Genomic DNA, 17,092 nt, shown 5'->3' on the forward strand with positions numbered 1-17,092 from the left:
TAAGAACCACATTTGAATCAAAGAAACCCAAATCAAATCAAAAGAAAATGCAAAACTATGCAACATGTGATAATGGTCAAAATTGACAATTATATCATGATACCCACTTTGAGCCCATGTATTAAGAGATTCTTAAACAAAACTTGCTCAACCCTTTGCACCTCATCCAAGACCTCATCAAGATGAACAACTTTGATAAACACCACCCCTGCAAATTCTTTCTAAATTTCTTAATATGATCAAGCAAAGTAGCAACACCAAATCAGATTCTAGATTAGGTCATTTTTGGTTTTTCACATATCAATTCCATTTTGCACACCACCACCACCATTGTGTGCCAAATAATATTTGAAGAAACTCCACCAAAATTTTTTGCAAAATTCAAAAATATGTTTCTTGCGGCCATTTCATCGAACACATGGCAGGCACCAATCTGCCAACTCCACACATCCTTTTATCCAGCATGTCTTAGCCCCAACCATCAAGCTTAGGTCATCAGTAGTCCTCTCTTGCACTCCCTACATGATGCCAAGCACCAGAGACAAGCTTGGTGCATGATCTCATCGAGGACATGACCATGCCGTGCATGTCATGCCCCTCCACCATGCCACTCTCCTCTCTTTTCAATGTGGCTGTGCACCACCATGTCAGCCACCTCCCTCTCGCTCCCCTGAACACGTTGGACACAGTCCTCGACCGAGGAGACGCGTGCAACGACCAGCAAAGGACGTGCCCACGTCAGCCCAGACACGCCAGAGCATGCACGGGCATGACGCAGAGCACGCCAGAGCGCGTCGTCGCCTCGTCGCCTCCAACCTCCCCCTGACCCCAGCTTCTGCACGGAGCCTCGCCACGGTACCAGGAAGCTCCCAAACACCTCCATCTCCCCGCTCGAGCACTGTCGCCGACGCCATCGTCAACGTCCTCCGCCACGGGCTCGCCAGTACACGATGTCACCCGAGCCACTCCGTCCACCCCCGTCCTCGCCATGACGCGCAAGAGGACTGCCAGGCCACGCTGAACCGTCATGCATCCTCTCTCGCGTCACTAGCCCGCTAGAGCACCGTCGCTGCCATCACCTTGCCCGTGCGCCTCGGCCTCGATCGCCAGCTATAAAAGGGGAGCACCCCAGCCTCCAAACCTCACACCATTCGTCTCCTCTCCTCTCACTCGCTCTCCTCGACCTCTCGCCCCTCCACATTGTCACCAGAGTCGCCGGAATTTCATCGAAGACCGCCGCTCCCGTGGCCAGATCAAGGCAACGATTTCGTCCACCCCAGCCGCTCCCTCGACCACCGTTCGCCTCGCCGTCGTCAACAACGTCGAGCGCCGCCGACGCCAAGCCTCGCCGGAGCTCAGGTGAGCCGCTGACCCCCTAGGCTCGCCGCCAGTAACCCTGCCTCTCACCGTCGACGAAGACGACTGTGCGCCGTTCGATCTGACTCTAATCCTACGCCCCCCTTCGCACATATCGTTTCGGTGATTTAAGTGAGGCTGACAAGCGGGGGCCACTGTCAGGCGGCCCGCTGCGTGCGAGATGCGTAGCTGGGCTGGCCCAACTCTTTTTCCCTCTCCTGGCCCATTTCCTTTTCCCGCGTAGCCCAGTAATTCAAATTTGATTTAACCCACTTAAACTAAATTCAATACTAGTGCTTGATTAAAAATTTAATAGAATCAAATCTACTAAGCTAAATTTGATGAACTTTATATATTTGGAAAGCTTGTGAAATTATCTATCAAACCCCACTGGTCTCAACCCTAGATTGGATGTAGAACTCATGTAGTAAAAATCACAAGTCAGGGCCTTTTTAAACTTCAAACATTTATTAAAAATCAACCATAGATTATTTTGAATTGATTCCAACTCTCAAAAATCACATTTCATATTGTCTATCTGAATTTGTAAAAATATGACATGGTTGCTTCATATGATCATGGGCTAGAATAAATAATGGCTATGTGGCTATATCTAGTCCATTTAAATTACCCAAATCTATTTATTAAATAGTATGAGAGGTACCCTCTCATTTAAATCTTGGTCTCAAGTAATTCAACATGAGGTATTGACCTTGGTCTATAAAATATCATATTGTATTATTTGGTGATATCAAAATATTACTAAGGTAGTGTTAAATTGCATGAGGTGTAATATCTCATTTAAATCATTTTCCCAAATGATAACTATGAAGTGTTGACCTTGGTCCACATGTGTTCACACCTTATTATTTGAGGAGATTAAATCTTAACAAGATTCAGTGAGAGGAAATTATTTCTCCAAAGAACTAAATAGAAACCCTAATAAATATTTTTAATGAGAGGAAATTATTTTTCTTAAAAAGAAAACAAAGTCAACCACCATGTTAATAAGGAGGTGATGCTAGAATAGCTTGTGTGAACCATTTGTGTGTTTAGTCAAGCCCTTTAGATTTGTTTGGTGATTGTATACCTCGTATCCGTTTCTAGACGCTATACCGAGGAATACCAGGAGGAGGAGGTCTACTTCGAGGAAGAAGAAGAATACTTTGATCACGGTATCAATCAAGGCAAGCTATACTCTTGCAAGCTATCTTGGTGCAAAGCTCTACCTAGAGCAAGGCACTCTTACATAATACTTTATGTTCAATGATCCCAACCCAAGTTTTTACCTTACAAGTTTTTGACTTTGTTTTATCAAAGTTTAATTTTGATTCATGATTCACTTGGTCTAGATATGGAGTAGTAAAAGAGAATCAAATTTAGCCTAGAGCAATACAAGCTAGTTAGCACCCCCTCATGATTAGTGGCTAGTGCTAAAACTAAAATTGACTACTCTAGATGGGAACATGTGAAATGAAATGACTTTGAAAACCTTGGAATGATGAGTCATTCTTTTGAAAGATTTTGAAGGTGAATGTGACTTGAATGACATGATGAATTTGATGAAAACTGATGATTGGGTTCGGATGCCATACCATTCCAATTCTACAAGTACCCCCACAATACATGATTATGGGTAGGGCTTAACTGGAAGTTTATGTATTTTAGTATGGTTTCCCTCTAAACAAGCGTCATAGGGGTTATGCCGAGGCTGCCTCCGTTGAAAGTGAAATGAGGTGAATGTCCGGCCCAAGCCCTGTGCAGTTCCCAGGTTGACGGTTTGTCTTCACTGGGAGGCCAAGCTCATGGAGAGAGGTGCCTATACTAGGATATGTAAGTGAAAGGTTATGGTTGATGATCCGCATACTGAGTATGATTATTCAGGGCTATCCCTGACGGATTTAATCAAAAGTTGTGGCACAAGTGTACAACCTCTGTAGAGTGTAAACCTATTCGAATAGCCGTGTCCACGGTTATGGACGGTTGGATGGCCATACTGTTCCGTTGTCAGAAGTTTTCTAAAAATGAATGGTGAATTGAAGGTGAATTTGACTTGATCACAACAGAGTTGTGGGAATGACACTAATGTTCCCACTTGAGTTAGTTAGCCAACTAAAGAGTCTTTTACTACTAAGTGCTTATGAAATAAAACTGGCTTTATGCAAATGAACCTAGAGCTTAGAACCCCCTTACTATAGTTGATAGTGCTTACACTAGTATTAGTTTGCGAGTACTTTAAAGTACTCATGGCTTTGTCCCTGGCTATTCAAATGGACATACTATGAAGAGGAGAACCAGTACCAGGAGGATGGACATCAAGACGTCTATGATAACTAGGACTACTCCTGACGTCAAAAGTTGCCTGTGGAGCAGATGGACCGCTACTACGCTACTTCCGATGTGTGTTTCGTATTGGATCCTTAGATCCACTATGTTGTATTAAGACTGGATCATGTGATCCTTTGATGTAAGACAATTATGAGTTGTAATGAATGATGTTCTGTGATATCAATCTATTATGTCTCGCAAAAACAATATTCCTGGGATTGCGATGTATGGCATAATAGGCATCTAGACTTAAAAATCCGGGTGTTGACAACTAGGCAGGTTCTTTGGACGCGAGGCGCGAACTGCGGAGGACCTTGAACGCCGAATCAACGACGCACTTGTTCCGCACTCGCCTCTCACGCGTGGCATCCTCGTGCTTCTCACCGGCGCCGGCAAAGGGGACCCGAGAGGGGACGAAGGCTTTCGGCACGGAAATGGAGAGAGCGTCGCACCCAGGCTCAGGCGTGTCTTTGTCGGAGGGGACAATCGGCGTGGCGGGGACAAGCGGCGTGGCAGGGACATGGAGAGTGTCGTACCACTGGAGCAGGAGAGGTGCAGGACTAGGGTTAGGATCGAAACCAGGAATGAGAAGGGAGGGGTCGTCCGAGGTGCTAACCTGTTCAGCGTCCAGCCCCATTTCAGGGAACTACGCGAACAGGCGGCGCGCAAGGATGAGGTCCCACAACTCAACAGGCGAGACTACGGGTGGCACGGGGAAGGGCACAAGATGTTCGTACGCAGGCATGCCGTCGATGTCGTCCAGGGAGACCACACGGGCCATGTTGGCATGGCGCCGCACGGGACGAACCGGGGAGGATAGGGGGAAACGTGGGTGGCCCGCTATGTCGCACGGACAGAGGAACCCCAGCGTTTGTCCCTGCAGAGCAAGGGCAGAGGTGCCGGGGGCGGGGGTCAACAACGGGATTCGTGGTGCCACAACTACGGGAGAGGGTGGGCAGGGGCTGGAGGTAGGGGCTGGGAGCGCCGCTTGTGCGATTCGGGTAAGATTGGGGGGAAGGAGGAGCGGCACTGAAAGACGGTGGGCCCAGTGGGCCGCACGGTGGGCGAGGAGTTGTCCGCACGCGCGCCAGGACAAACGGGGTCAGCGTCTCCCGCATGCGACCGGTCAAAGGTCACGAGCGGGACCCCAGGGAGGCCACGTCAACACTACAAGACGGTAACGTAGGCTCGGCTCTCTCGATAGGGGAAACCCTAACAGTAGCGACGAACAACACCATCTCCCGGCACGGAGGCCGGGAGGGGAGACGACCAACCGCCGCCCTAGCGTCGCCGGCGGAGCGGTGCAACGCGTAGGCAGAGCGGTCAAGAGAGACAACGGTGGTCCAGGATGATCTCCTTGATAGGGACGGAGGCAGCACAGGCTGAGAAAATGGAGCCGCTGTGGTTGGAGACAACGAAGTGGTCTAGCCAAGCGGTGAACTGGAAATTTAGAGCATTCGCAACACAGAAGGAGTTAAAGCGGGGGGACAAGGTAGAGGGAGTGATCCGAAACCGGCTGAACTCGCACGAACCACCGACAGCAAAAGCAACCATGGAATGGAAGGTTGAAAGAATCGAGTCCAAGAAAGCCGCACCTGGTGATTGGTACAGTACGCCGGCCGAACTGGGCGCGGGAGAAGGTTCTTGCATGGTGGCAGCACCGTCCGGCACACGGGAGGGAGTAGGGATGCTGTCCGCACGGGAAGGGTGGATCTCGGCGCTAGGAGCTCCGATCGCCAAGGTTCCCATCATCGAGGGGACGGAGGGTTCCGTCGGGACCAAGATGGTGTGGACAGGGGCGGCGCAGAGATGGAGAGAGGGAGGAGAAGGCTAGCAGGGACGGATCCTAGGCGTGGGCATGGGGTTGGGGCGACCAGCGAGGTGCCGCGCGCAGTCGCCCGCACGGGTTCGCCAGAGCTCATGTCTCTCATTATTGTTCCAAACTCGTTTCTGCCTTTTAAGTTGCACCTTCTTCATTTACCTAAAGATAATGTCTCCTGAAACGATGATCAGCAATCTTCTTTTATGTAATGATTTGGTAATGTGGAGAGAACAAAGTTGACCAACTGTAATCTGCAGTACGCTAGCGGTACCCAAGTTGAGAGCTCCACCTAAGTAATTCTGCACCCAAGATTCTTCCCCTAGCGAAAAAACTAGGGTTTCTCTTTCCTCCGACGGCGGCGTCGTCGTGAGTTTTTGCTGGCCTCCGTCCAAGCGGGGACTACGGGGGGATCGTGCTCGCCTCCCATGATGGAAGGCGGGAAGGAATCAGAGAAGGGACGTGATTTGAATAAGGACCGGGCAGCAGATGAGTCTCGCACCGGATTGAGGGGAGAAGAGATGCGGGAGAAGGATGGGGACCCTGGTAGGGTTCGGGATTCAGAGAAGGGATCGGGATCAAAACCACCTGGAGGCCCTGATCGCCCGGGGCTGAGAGTTGAGGATCTACTGGATCGTCTAAACCTTGATGAGGAGGAAGATGCGGGGTTCGTCTGGGAAGAAGAAGTGGAAGATCATGAGGCAAAAGCAAAGTGGCTCGCCATTGCTAAGGTACATAGTGAACGAGGGTTTAGCCCTAGTGCTCTTTACGCGGATATGCGATCGGCATGGAACCCTGCGAAAGATGTAGCTTGGAGGAAAATTGATGATAATCTGTTTACTATACAATTTTCTTGCCTTGGGGATTGGAATAAGGTGATGTTACAGGGTCCGTGGATGTTTAGAAACCAAGCTGTGTTGATTGAGGAATATGATGGTTTCACAAATCCTAGACTAGTTACTCTCGATAAAGTTTCTGTATGGGCCCAGGTTCTGAAACTACCGGATATGTTGTTGAAAGATCATGTCATACGTGGGATGTGCAGAAATATGGGTGAAATAAGAGAAGTGCAAATCAAGTTACCAGCGGGTTATGTTGGAGAGTTTGTTAGAATCCACGTTAAACTAGATGTCACGAAGAAGCTAACAAGGTTTGTGTCGATGACAAAGGATAAGAACAAAGAATGGTATCAGATCAAGTACGAAAAACTGCCAAATTTCTGTTTTAAGTGTGGACACCTGGGACATTGGCATGAAGAATGTGGGGATGGGGTCCATGATGAATCTAAGTTTGAGTGGGGAGATTTTATGTTAGCAGGGGGAGGCCGAGGTTTGGGGCGTGGAAGGGGTACTGGTCGGGGATCGGAACCTGGACGCGCTTCTTTTGGTGGAAGAGGCAGGGGGAGAAGGAGTGACCATAACCCTTTTGCTTGGGAGAATCAGACTATGGGTAAAGATGGTGGTGGAGGTTCTGTCTCTGGGATAGCAAGGGAGGATCTTAATTCTCGTAAAAGGCTAAGTTTTGATGACCCAATGATTAAGAATGGCACTTTGCTTCTTACTGGTTGCGAGGTAAAGTATCTGATATGGTTGGTATTTTTGATAATGCCAACAGCGAGGAAGGGAATAAGTCAGGTGATACTCCGGGGAAAGTCCAGGCTCCAAAGAGGACAAGGACAGATGAAGATCAGCATACCACTAACAATAGTGGAAACCTTTTATCGGCGACCTCCGGGATGGAGGTTGTCCGGGAGCAATGAAACTCCTAAGTTATAACGGCCGTGGTTTTCTTAAGACCACGGCTGTATCGGCGCTGGTGGATATCCAGAAGCGTCAAGATGCAGATGTAATCTTTTTGATGGAGACACATTTAGATGAATGGCCTGCGGAGTGTCTGAAGAAGAGATTAAAAATGGAGTATAAAGAGGTTGTATCTAGTGACTCTCGGAAGGGAGGTTTATTGTTGCTTTGGAAAAAGGATGTTGTAGTGACTCTACGTTATAAAACTATGAACTACATTGATGTCTTTATTGGTACTAATCAGGAAAATATGTGGAGATTTACAGGTTTTTATGGTGAACCTAGATGGGCTGATAAACACCTAACTTGGGATCGCTTGAGAGAGCTACGGTCTGTAACTACAATGCCGTGGGTGGTGATTGGAGATATTAATGAGATCCTGTATCAATTTGAAAAGGAGGGAGGCAGGCCGAGACCAAATCAATGCATGAAGGCGTTCCAAGATGCTTTGGCTGATTGTGGTCTGTCTGATCTTGGGTACACAGGAGATAAATTCACTTGGCATAGAGGTGGTATTAGGGAAAGATTGGACCGTGCTTTGGCGTGTGATGAATGGAGAATAAAATTCCCGAACGCTATGGTGGAAAATTTGAATTATGAACGGTCAGACCACAGACCTATTCTTTTGAAATTTGGTGAAGAGCAAAGACAAGAAAATAGAGGCCCTTTTGTTCTTAGATTTGAAGCTCGATGGCTGAAAGAGAAAAAAATTATTGAAGTGGTTGATGATGCTTGGCAAGCGTCGGAGTATTTGGATCACAACGGGCTTGCTAGTAGACTAGCTCTTGTGCATGATAATTTGCATAGATGGGATAGAGCTGTGCTGAAGAAGCCACAGAACAGAATCAAATCGGTTAAAAGAGAACTTGAAGAGATAACTCGCAGTGATATTTCTGATGTGAATATAGCAAGAGAAAAAGAATTAGCAAAGGAAATAGAGAAGTTATTGGAGCAAGAAGAAATTTTCTGGGCACAGAGAAGCAGGGTAAACTGGTTACAATTGGGAGACAAAAACACAAATTTCTTCCATAATTTTGCCTCAAGTAGAAGACAGAGGAATAAAATCAAGAATCTGAAGAATGCAAATGGGGATATCCTTGAAAGTAAAGATCAGTTGAATCCTCATATTTCTGGTTATTTTGCGGGTTTGTTTGCCACCGAAGTGGAGGAGCCTGACCCGGGCTTGATACAACTAGTAACGCCAAGGGTGACGGAAGAGATGAATACTTCTCTCCTTAAGCCTTATACAGCTGAAGAAGTAAAGAAGGCCCTGTTTTCTATTGGGGATATGAAAGCTCCTGGTTCGGATGGGCTTCATGCCCTATTCTTCAAAAAATGTTGGAATATTTTGGGTGCTAAACTGACTGAAGAAGTGTTGGAAGCGATAAATAAGAAGTGTATACCGGCTGGGTGGAATGATACAGTTATTGTGCTGATTCCAAAGGTTGAAGCGCCAGAAAGTATTACCCAATTCAGACCTATTAGCCTCTGTAATGTTCTTTATAAAGTCATATCTAAGATGATTGCGGGAAGGCTGAAGCTGATTCTAGATGATATTATCTCACAAGTCCAAAGTGCTTTTGTTCCGGGCCGTCTGATATCGGATAACATCTTAATAGCATATGAGTGCTTACATAAAATAAAGAATAAGAAGGTTGGAAAAGAGGGTCTTTGTGCGGTAAAACTGGATATGCACAAGGCCTATGACCGGGTGGAGTGGAATTTTTTGGAGAAGATGATGATGAGGCTGGGTTTTCGTAAGGAGTTTGTTGAGTTGTTGATGGCTTGTATTAGCTCAGTGAGATACAAAGTAAGATACAATGATCAAGAAAGGGGAGAAATTATTCCGACGAGGGGGCTACGTCAAGGGGACCCCTTATCACCATATTTATTTCTTATTTGTGCAGAGGGATTGTCTACTGCTCTGGCTCATAGAGAGGAGGTTCTTGGTATTGAAGGTGTTCGGGTGTGCAGGAATGCACCATCAGTTTCTCATTTACTCTTTGCTGATGATTCCCTAATACTTATGAAGGCGAATTTAATTAATGCAACCTCATTGAGACAGGTGTTGGATCAATACTGTGCAAGTTCGGGACAAATGGTGAGTGAGGCAAAATGCAGTATCTTTTTTAGTCCGAATGTCCAACTGGAGGTAAAAGGCCAAATCTGTGAAGAGTTAAATATTATGACTGAGGCCATATCTGATAAATATCTAGGTTTGCCATCCATGGTGGGTCTTGATCGTACTGATAGTTTTATATATTTACTGGAAAGAATTATAGAGAGATTGGAAGGATGGAAGGAAAGATTCTTATCTATGGGAGGCAAAGAAATTTTATTGAAGGCTATTATCCAGGCTATTCCTGTTTTTGCAATGGGAGTTTTTAAGATACCAAAGCAATTATGCAAAATGATCAATGATGCAATGGCCAGATTTTGGTGGGGAGATACAGAAGAAAGAAATAGGATGCACTGGTTTGCATGGTGGAAGATGTGCATCCCGAAAAATTTAGGAGGGATGGGTTTCTGTGACCTTCATACTTTTAATATGGCGATGCTAGCTAAACAGAGTTGGCGATTATTATCTAATCCGGAGTCTCTTTGTGCGAGGGTGCTAAAGGCCAAATACTATCCGCATTCTAATCTTCTAAAGGCAGGACCAAAAAAAGGATCTTCATACACTTGGCAAAGCATCTTAGCGGGGCTGCGAACTTTTAAAAAGGGACATATTTGGAGAATTGGTACGGGGGAGAATGTGGATATATGGGAGGATCACTGGATTCCTTCAAGTCCTAGCAGAAGGGTGTACTCCAGGAGGGGAAATATTGTGTTAAGAAAAGTGAATGAGTTGATTGATCCAGTATCTAATACTTGGGATGAGGAGCTCATCCGATCTATTTTCTTACAGATTGATGCAGAGAGAATTCTTCGTATACCACTAAGTCAGAATTTACAAGATGATTTTGTTGCCTGGAACAAAACAAAGAATTATGCTTTCTCTGTTCGGTCGGCGTATCATCTAGAGTGGGATGACCAGTTTGGGCAGACTACCCGCAGAAGAGATGGTCAAGGGGCGGCACAAATTAATCCTGTATGGGAAATTATGTGGAAGCTGAATATCCCAAGTAAGGTGAAGATCTTTCTTTGGAAGGCGCTCCATGGGGTTCTTCCTGGAATGTCGATTCTAGCTGATCGACATATTAAGGTTGCACCACAGTGTCCAGTCTGTAAGCTTGGTCCTGAGGATATTAATCACATTATGTTCAGCTGCAAGAGAGCGAAGGAAGTTTGGACAGAATTGGGGTTAATGGAGGAGATTGAGCAAGCGATGAAGGTTGACCGGTCAGGTTCAGTAGTCTTGGAGCATATTCTAAGATCGCCGAAAAGAGAGATAACACATATTGATAAGGTGCATTCACATGAAATAATAGCCGTGGCCAGTTGGTATATTTGGTGGCAAAGAAGGGAAATAGTAAAGGGTGAAACTGTTAGTCCGCCGAAAAATACTGCGTTTGCAATCAATGCAATTACGGCAAACTATGAAGCTGCGACGAGTGCACATGTTGCCAAAGATATAATCTGGAAGAAACCTCCTAGTGGAAAATTCAAGTTAAATGTTGATGCATCCTATATGGTGAATGGATCGGGATCGGCTGGAGCTGTGCTTAGAAATGAGAAGGGTGAGGTTTTGGGGGGTATGGCATGCCCCCTTGAGAATCTCTTATGCGCAACGACTGCGGAAGCATATGCTATGCTGAAAGGTTTGGAATTTTTGGATAAATTCGGGTGCTCTTCATGTATAATTGAATCGGATTCACTGGAATTGATCTTGGCTTGCACTGGAGAGATGGATATTAATGGTCCTTATACGGCTATTTTAGAGGATTGTTTCCAGAAGTCAAGTGAAGTTATGGATTTACAGTTTGTGCATTGTAACAGGGAGGCTAACCAGGTGGCTCATGAGTTAGCTAGATTTGCTTTTAGCTCTAAGGAAATTCTTAGTTGGGTAGATGAGCCCCCAGAGTTTATTTTACCTTTTGTTTTTAGGGATGTGACCCTGCTCACAAACTTGTAATTGTACTTGTGGTTCCGGCAGCAAGTTTCACACGTACTCTTTTCCTTCCAGGGTACCGAAGGGGACTGGAAGGTTTTTAATGAGGCGGCTTGCTTGCCTAATATATTATCTTTTGTCAAAAAAAAAAACTGTAATCTGCAGTCCAAAAACCGAGTACTAGCATTAAGCTTTCTATCGATCGGATCCACAATGGGTGTGAGATCTTGAATAGTGGGTCTGGTTGTGCCCAACGGCAGCCCCAGATAAGTAAGCGGTAACGAGCCCACATCACAACCAAAGGTGTTAAACGTTGTAGTTCACAATAGACATGACTTAGTGTAGTTTACATGTAGACTAGTTGCTTCAGCAAAGACGTTGAGAAGATTTTTGAGGGCTGGTAACTGAAATGAGCAGGCTCGCGGGATCAAAAGTGTGGCGTCAGCGTATTAAACTATGGGAAATTTTCTATTTGGGATTGGAAGCGGAGGACTAGGATCCCATCATCAGCCAGACGATTTGCCATAGACTGCGTAGATCTGCGCCAGCAATAAACAAGATGGCCGAGTATGGATCACCTTGTCGAACCGAACGATGACATGAGATTTTTTTTCCAACACGCCATTCAGCAGTACGGAAGAAAAAATGTAGAGAAAATAGCTTGTACCCATTCTAACCAGCGCTTATTAAAGCCCCAACACTAAAGAACTTTTAACATTGCTTGGTGTTCAATCGTGTTGAACAAGATGTTTGCATTTTTTTTATTTAACCTTGTTTTGAGGAACAACAATAAAACACCACCGAAACCCAGAACTCATAATACTGTTTCTAATCATTTTTACCAAAAATAATGAACTCGGGTAATTTATAATAAAAAAACTAAAGCTGGACAATAGATAGTATGTAAATAACTCAAAACCATAAATCAATCTCAAACTAAGTCCCAAATTAAAAAATGCATGGTTTACTTCAAATTTGTAAGCAAAAAAAGGCAAGTCAAAAAATAAAAATAAAAATTAGACATGTATTCGAAAAATTAACTCGAGTGGTTATAAAACTAGATCCACCCACGGGACATCTGCCTTGCAGTAGAATTTGTGAAGCTATTTCTGAAGAAGAGCGGTGTTCTGTAATTCAAAATTGATGACACCAAGACAACCTCGATGCTTAGGCACTACGGGAACCCGCCGAGGTGCCGACGGCCAGATCCTGTGCCGACGGCAAAATATCGGGGTCGTCGGCAGGACCCGTTCCGGCCAGGCCACCAGGTCAGCCGTCGGCAGAGGAAAATCGTCGGCGCATGAAGGTCTGTGCCGATGGCAACCGTCGGCACAGTTTCGGCCGTCGGCACAGCCTCTCCGTCGTGACGGCGAGGTAACAGCGTCAGGCCTGCCATCGGCACATATTTCAGCCCTGTGTCGACGGCAAAGCCGACGACATAGTTATTTTCCATTTTACCACATTAATATTTGAAAAATCATAACTAAATCATTATAATTCAGAAAAATATAAATAATATATCAAAATTTTCAGAAAAATAAGATCTATCTTGAAAAAATATCAAACAAGGATTATTGCAAATATCTCAAAAAACCTTTAAAATGATCTATCATGTCCGATGTTTTATGGCTTTCCACAGAACAACCAATGTTATGGCTAGAATCGTCGCATAGTTTGTGATAATGTGCTCATATTGTGCACACATGTGCATCTTGGAATGTCTTACGATGTTGCCGGAGGAAATTTTCCATTTCATCGCACGAAAAAATCATTTTCCATTTTTTAGGTGTCGAAAACGGGATGTTTTGTGAAGCAACCACCAAATTAAAATTTCACATTGGTACCAACACATTTTTCAAAAATACTAGACCACATAAGATGGGCAATTTCTTAACCGGTGTATCTGGAACTTTTTCGTCCACCCCTCATGAAAAAGACAAATTCCTGCCGAATCGGTAGGAGGCCGACCAGATTTGATCTACAGGTACATGATATAACGCTCAAGATTTTTTGTACAAATCATTTTTAGGTTCGTAACATGCTATTTCATTAGAGATCCAGTGCAAGTTGGGTGAGCCTTAGCCCCGGGCAAAGGATCTTCTTGTCCGCTGTTTTGAATATAGTTTGAAACGAGCATAAAAAATTCAAAAATGATCCAATAATGTGAAACCTTCGCGTGGTGTCATATTATGTGTCACAGTTGCAAGGTAAAATATTAAAGTTGGAAAATTGCAAACATCACAAAAAATCCTTCACAAAATGAGCTATCATGTTCGAGGTTTCATGACATTTAGGTCAAACGACCAATGTTATGGATAGAATCACAGCATAGTTAGTGATAATATGCCAATATTGTGCACACATGTGCATCTTGGGATGTCTTACGATGTTGCAGGAGGAAGTTTTCCATTTCATCGCACGAAAAAACCATTTTCCATTTTTGAGGTGTCGAAAACGGGGTGTTTTGTGAAGCAACCACCAAATTAAAGTTTCACATTGGTACCAACACATTTTAAAAAAATACTAGACCACATAAGATTGACAATTTCTTAACTGGTGTATCTGGAACCTTTTCGTCCACCCCTCATGAAAAAGACAAATTCCTGCCGAATCGGTAGGAGCCCGACCAGATTTGAACTACATGTACATGATATAATGCTCAGGATTTTTGTAAAAATCATTTTTTAGGTTCACAACATGTTATTTCATCAGAGATCTAGTGCAATTTTGGCGAGCCTCAGCCCCGGGCAGAGGATCTTCTTGCCCGCCGTTTTGAATATAGTTTGAAACGGGCATAAAAAAAATCGAAAACGATCCAAACAATGTGAAACCTTCACGTGGTGTCATATTATGTGTCATAGTTGCAAGGAAAAATATTAAAATTGGAAAATTACAGACATCACAAAAAATCCTTCACAAAATGAGTTACCATGTTCAAGATTTAGTCGCCGAAAACAGAGTGTTTTGTGAAGCAGCCACCGAATTAAAGTTTCACAATGATACCACTCCATTTTTAAAAAATACTAGACCACCTTAAATGCATAACTTCCCAACCGAGACATCTTAAATGTTTTCTCCCAACCCTCGTGAAAATAGACAAATTCCTGCCAAATCAGTAGAAAGTCAGTCAGATTTGAACTACAGGTACATATCTAGTACAAGTTTGGCAAAGTGCCGACGGCAGCCGTCGGCACAGGATTGTGCCGACGATAATTCTTGCTGTGCCGACGGCATGGCGGCCATCGGCACCTTGACTGGTTCACGTAGTGAGGTCTACACACCAGATGCCATGCAGCAAGGGACTGAACCTAAGTTGCACCTTCTTCATTTACCCATAGACAATAATGTTACGTACTCATTATCTAAATTCTTCAATCTGGGCCCAACAAAATCACCATAACAAAGGATGATACTAAGCGGAAAGGCCAGAGCTGATATGGTGTGATTACATACATACTTATCTGGATGATTAAACTATGAGAACCACACGAGTTGTGTTATTGATTCAAAGGAAGGGAATGTAATTTTTTAGTTTCCTCACAAGAAATGCATGGAACACTACCTAAGGAAGAAGGAGATGTGTCGAAGGCACAAGCTACCACATGATCTACGCTTATCTTAAACATTGTATGGCTACAAATAAAGCGTTCTACGGGAAGCAACCCAGTTGTTCTTACTTTTGTTTTCTTCACTGGAGTAATGAAGTCCTGTTTTAGTGTATTATCTGTAATATTTAATAAAGAACCAAGTTTTACCCATTTGGATGTCTAAGAGTTGATGAAACATACAGAGATGCAGTTTTCTGCATACACTGTTCACTAAATAAATTATTTAAATTTTTATATAGCTCATATTGTGCTCATATTAATATTGTAGTTTCAAATTTTCATCCTCTATATGCACAAAAACTAGAAAAAGTTCCTGACATGTATAAATGGTCAAAAGAAATTACGTTATGCAACTATTGTTTTTCTTGACAGATTATGTCTCCTTTTGTTTTATGCATGCCTTTAAGTTCCAAATAAATTCTTTTTGGGTTTGTTGAGATTTTAGGAATGTTCCAAATTAATTCTTCCTATTTGTGTTTGAACCGTTTCTTTGGGTTTCAAAATGATTTTCCTTGAATCTTTTGATATTCTAGGAATGTGTGTGACATTATATGATTTCTGGACTATCAAGGTATTTTTTTCCTTTGGTTTATATTGTAGCAATCATCCTATACTTCTACCGCTAATGTCACCCCATAGAAAAGAAATTGGAGAAAGTTTTGTGTTAAAGTTTTTTGACAGTGAATGGAGGAACACCACACAAAGAGCTATCCAAGAATGGTGAGGACCATAATCTTGGGGATGCCCAAGGAACCCCACTGAACCTATCAAACTCTCGATTTGCAAACATCTAAACTTGTTTTTTGAGCAACATAAGATGATCACATAAACTTGGAGCGCCTTTATATAGTTTTATGTTTGTTTTTGCATTCATATCTTTTTAATAATGAGACCACCACTTGAAGTTATGTTAAAAGATTATGGAAGATCTATTGGAATAAAGGAATAATTAGATTGGATGCTATCAAATAAAAGGGAAAGGGCAATAAAAATTGAAATACAAGTTATGCATAAGGTTCTTTGTTTCATAAGCCTTAATGAATGGGAGTGATGTTTTGGCACATGGGAGCGTATGCTCCCTTTATCTTGAAATACATGTTAGACACATTTTAAAATGTCAAAAAAATTGAAACAAAAATTTCGCACGTACATCTTCATGTGGTACGCGCTCACAAAGTCGTTTCATGAAAAATCGACATGTCATGTGGCGTGTGTAAAAAAGACAAAATTCGGTGCTGAAACAAAGACTTGTCACAAGATAAATTTTCTCTTTTTCGCTTAGACTACAAAAAATATCATTTTTTCGTGAAACTTGACGAATACACATATGTTATGGAGATGTGCATGTAAATTTTTTTGTCAAAATTTTTTAACACTTGGAAATATGTTTTTATGGTAGAGGGATCATACGCACCCGGGAGCCGAATTGAGTTTCTGTTAATGAATGGGAGTGATGTTTTGGCACATGTGCGGTGACCCAGCATACCACTGCATGTTGTAGTATACAAGTCGTTGATATGATCTTCATGAAGGGACTTCTTCACAAATATCACATCCCTCAGAGTGGTACAACAGAAACATTGCAGGTCATAACACTCGATAATATATTACAATCATGGTCTTAACAAGTTGGTATTCTCACAGGTCCGATGAGAACACCCTACAACATAAGATACTAGTACAAACCAACATAGATATGAAAAGAGCTCAGCAACTTATTTAAGTATGCCACTACGCTGCTCGGCTCTATATTACTAAGGTATATCACTACTCCTCCACCTCCATGTCATCGGGTCCGTAGACTATCCCATAGTCTACTCCTTCAACTCCGCCGGTAAGATCAGGTTCCTCGTAGACCAGCTCGTAGCTTCCTCCTGGTGCTCCATCGGCGATGGTTTCCACTTCCGTATCACAGTCTAGCAAGGGTGTCGAAAGAAAGTGAGTACAGGGGTACTCAGCAAGTTCAAAAGAGTAAAAGGTGTTTGATGCACTAGCTACGACCTTCGATCAGAAAATCTTAGGTCAATGCATGTTTCGAAATCATTTCTTCAAAAGGTTTATTTTATTCTGAAAACTATGCCCGTCGGTCTTCACGAGTTGACTAGAACTTCATGGAGTTCCTTTCCTGCCG

This window comes from Lolium rigidum, chromosome 5, assembly GCF_022539505.1.
Source record: "Lolium rigidum isolate FL_2022 chromosome 5, APGP_CSIRO_Lrig_0.1, whole genome shotgun sequence".
NCBI classification, from domain to species: domain Eukaryota; kingdom Viridiplantae; phylum Streptophyta; class Magnoliopsida; order Poales; family Poaceae; genus Lolium; species Lolium rigidum.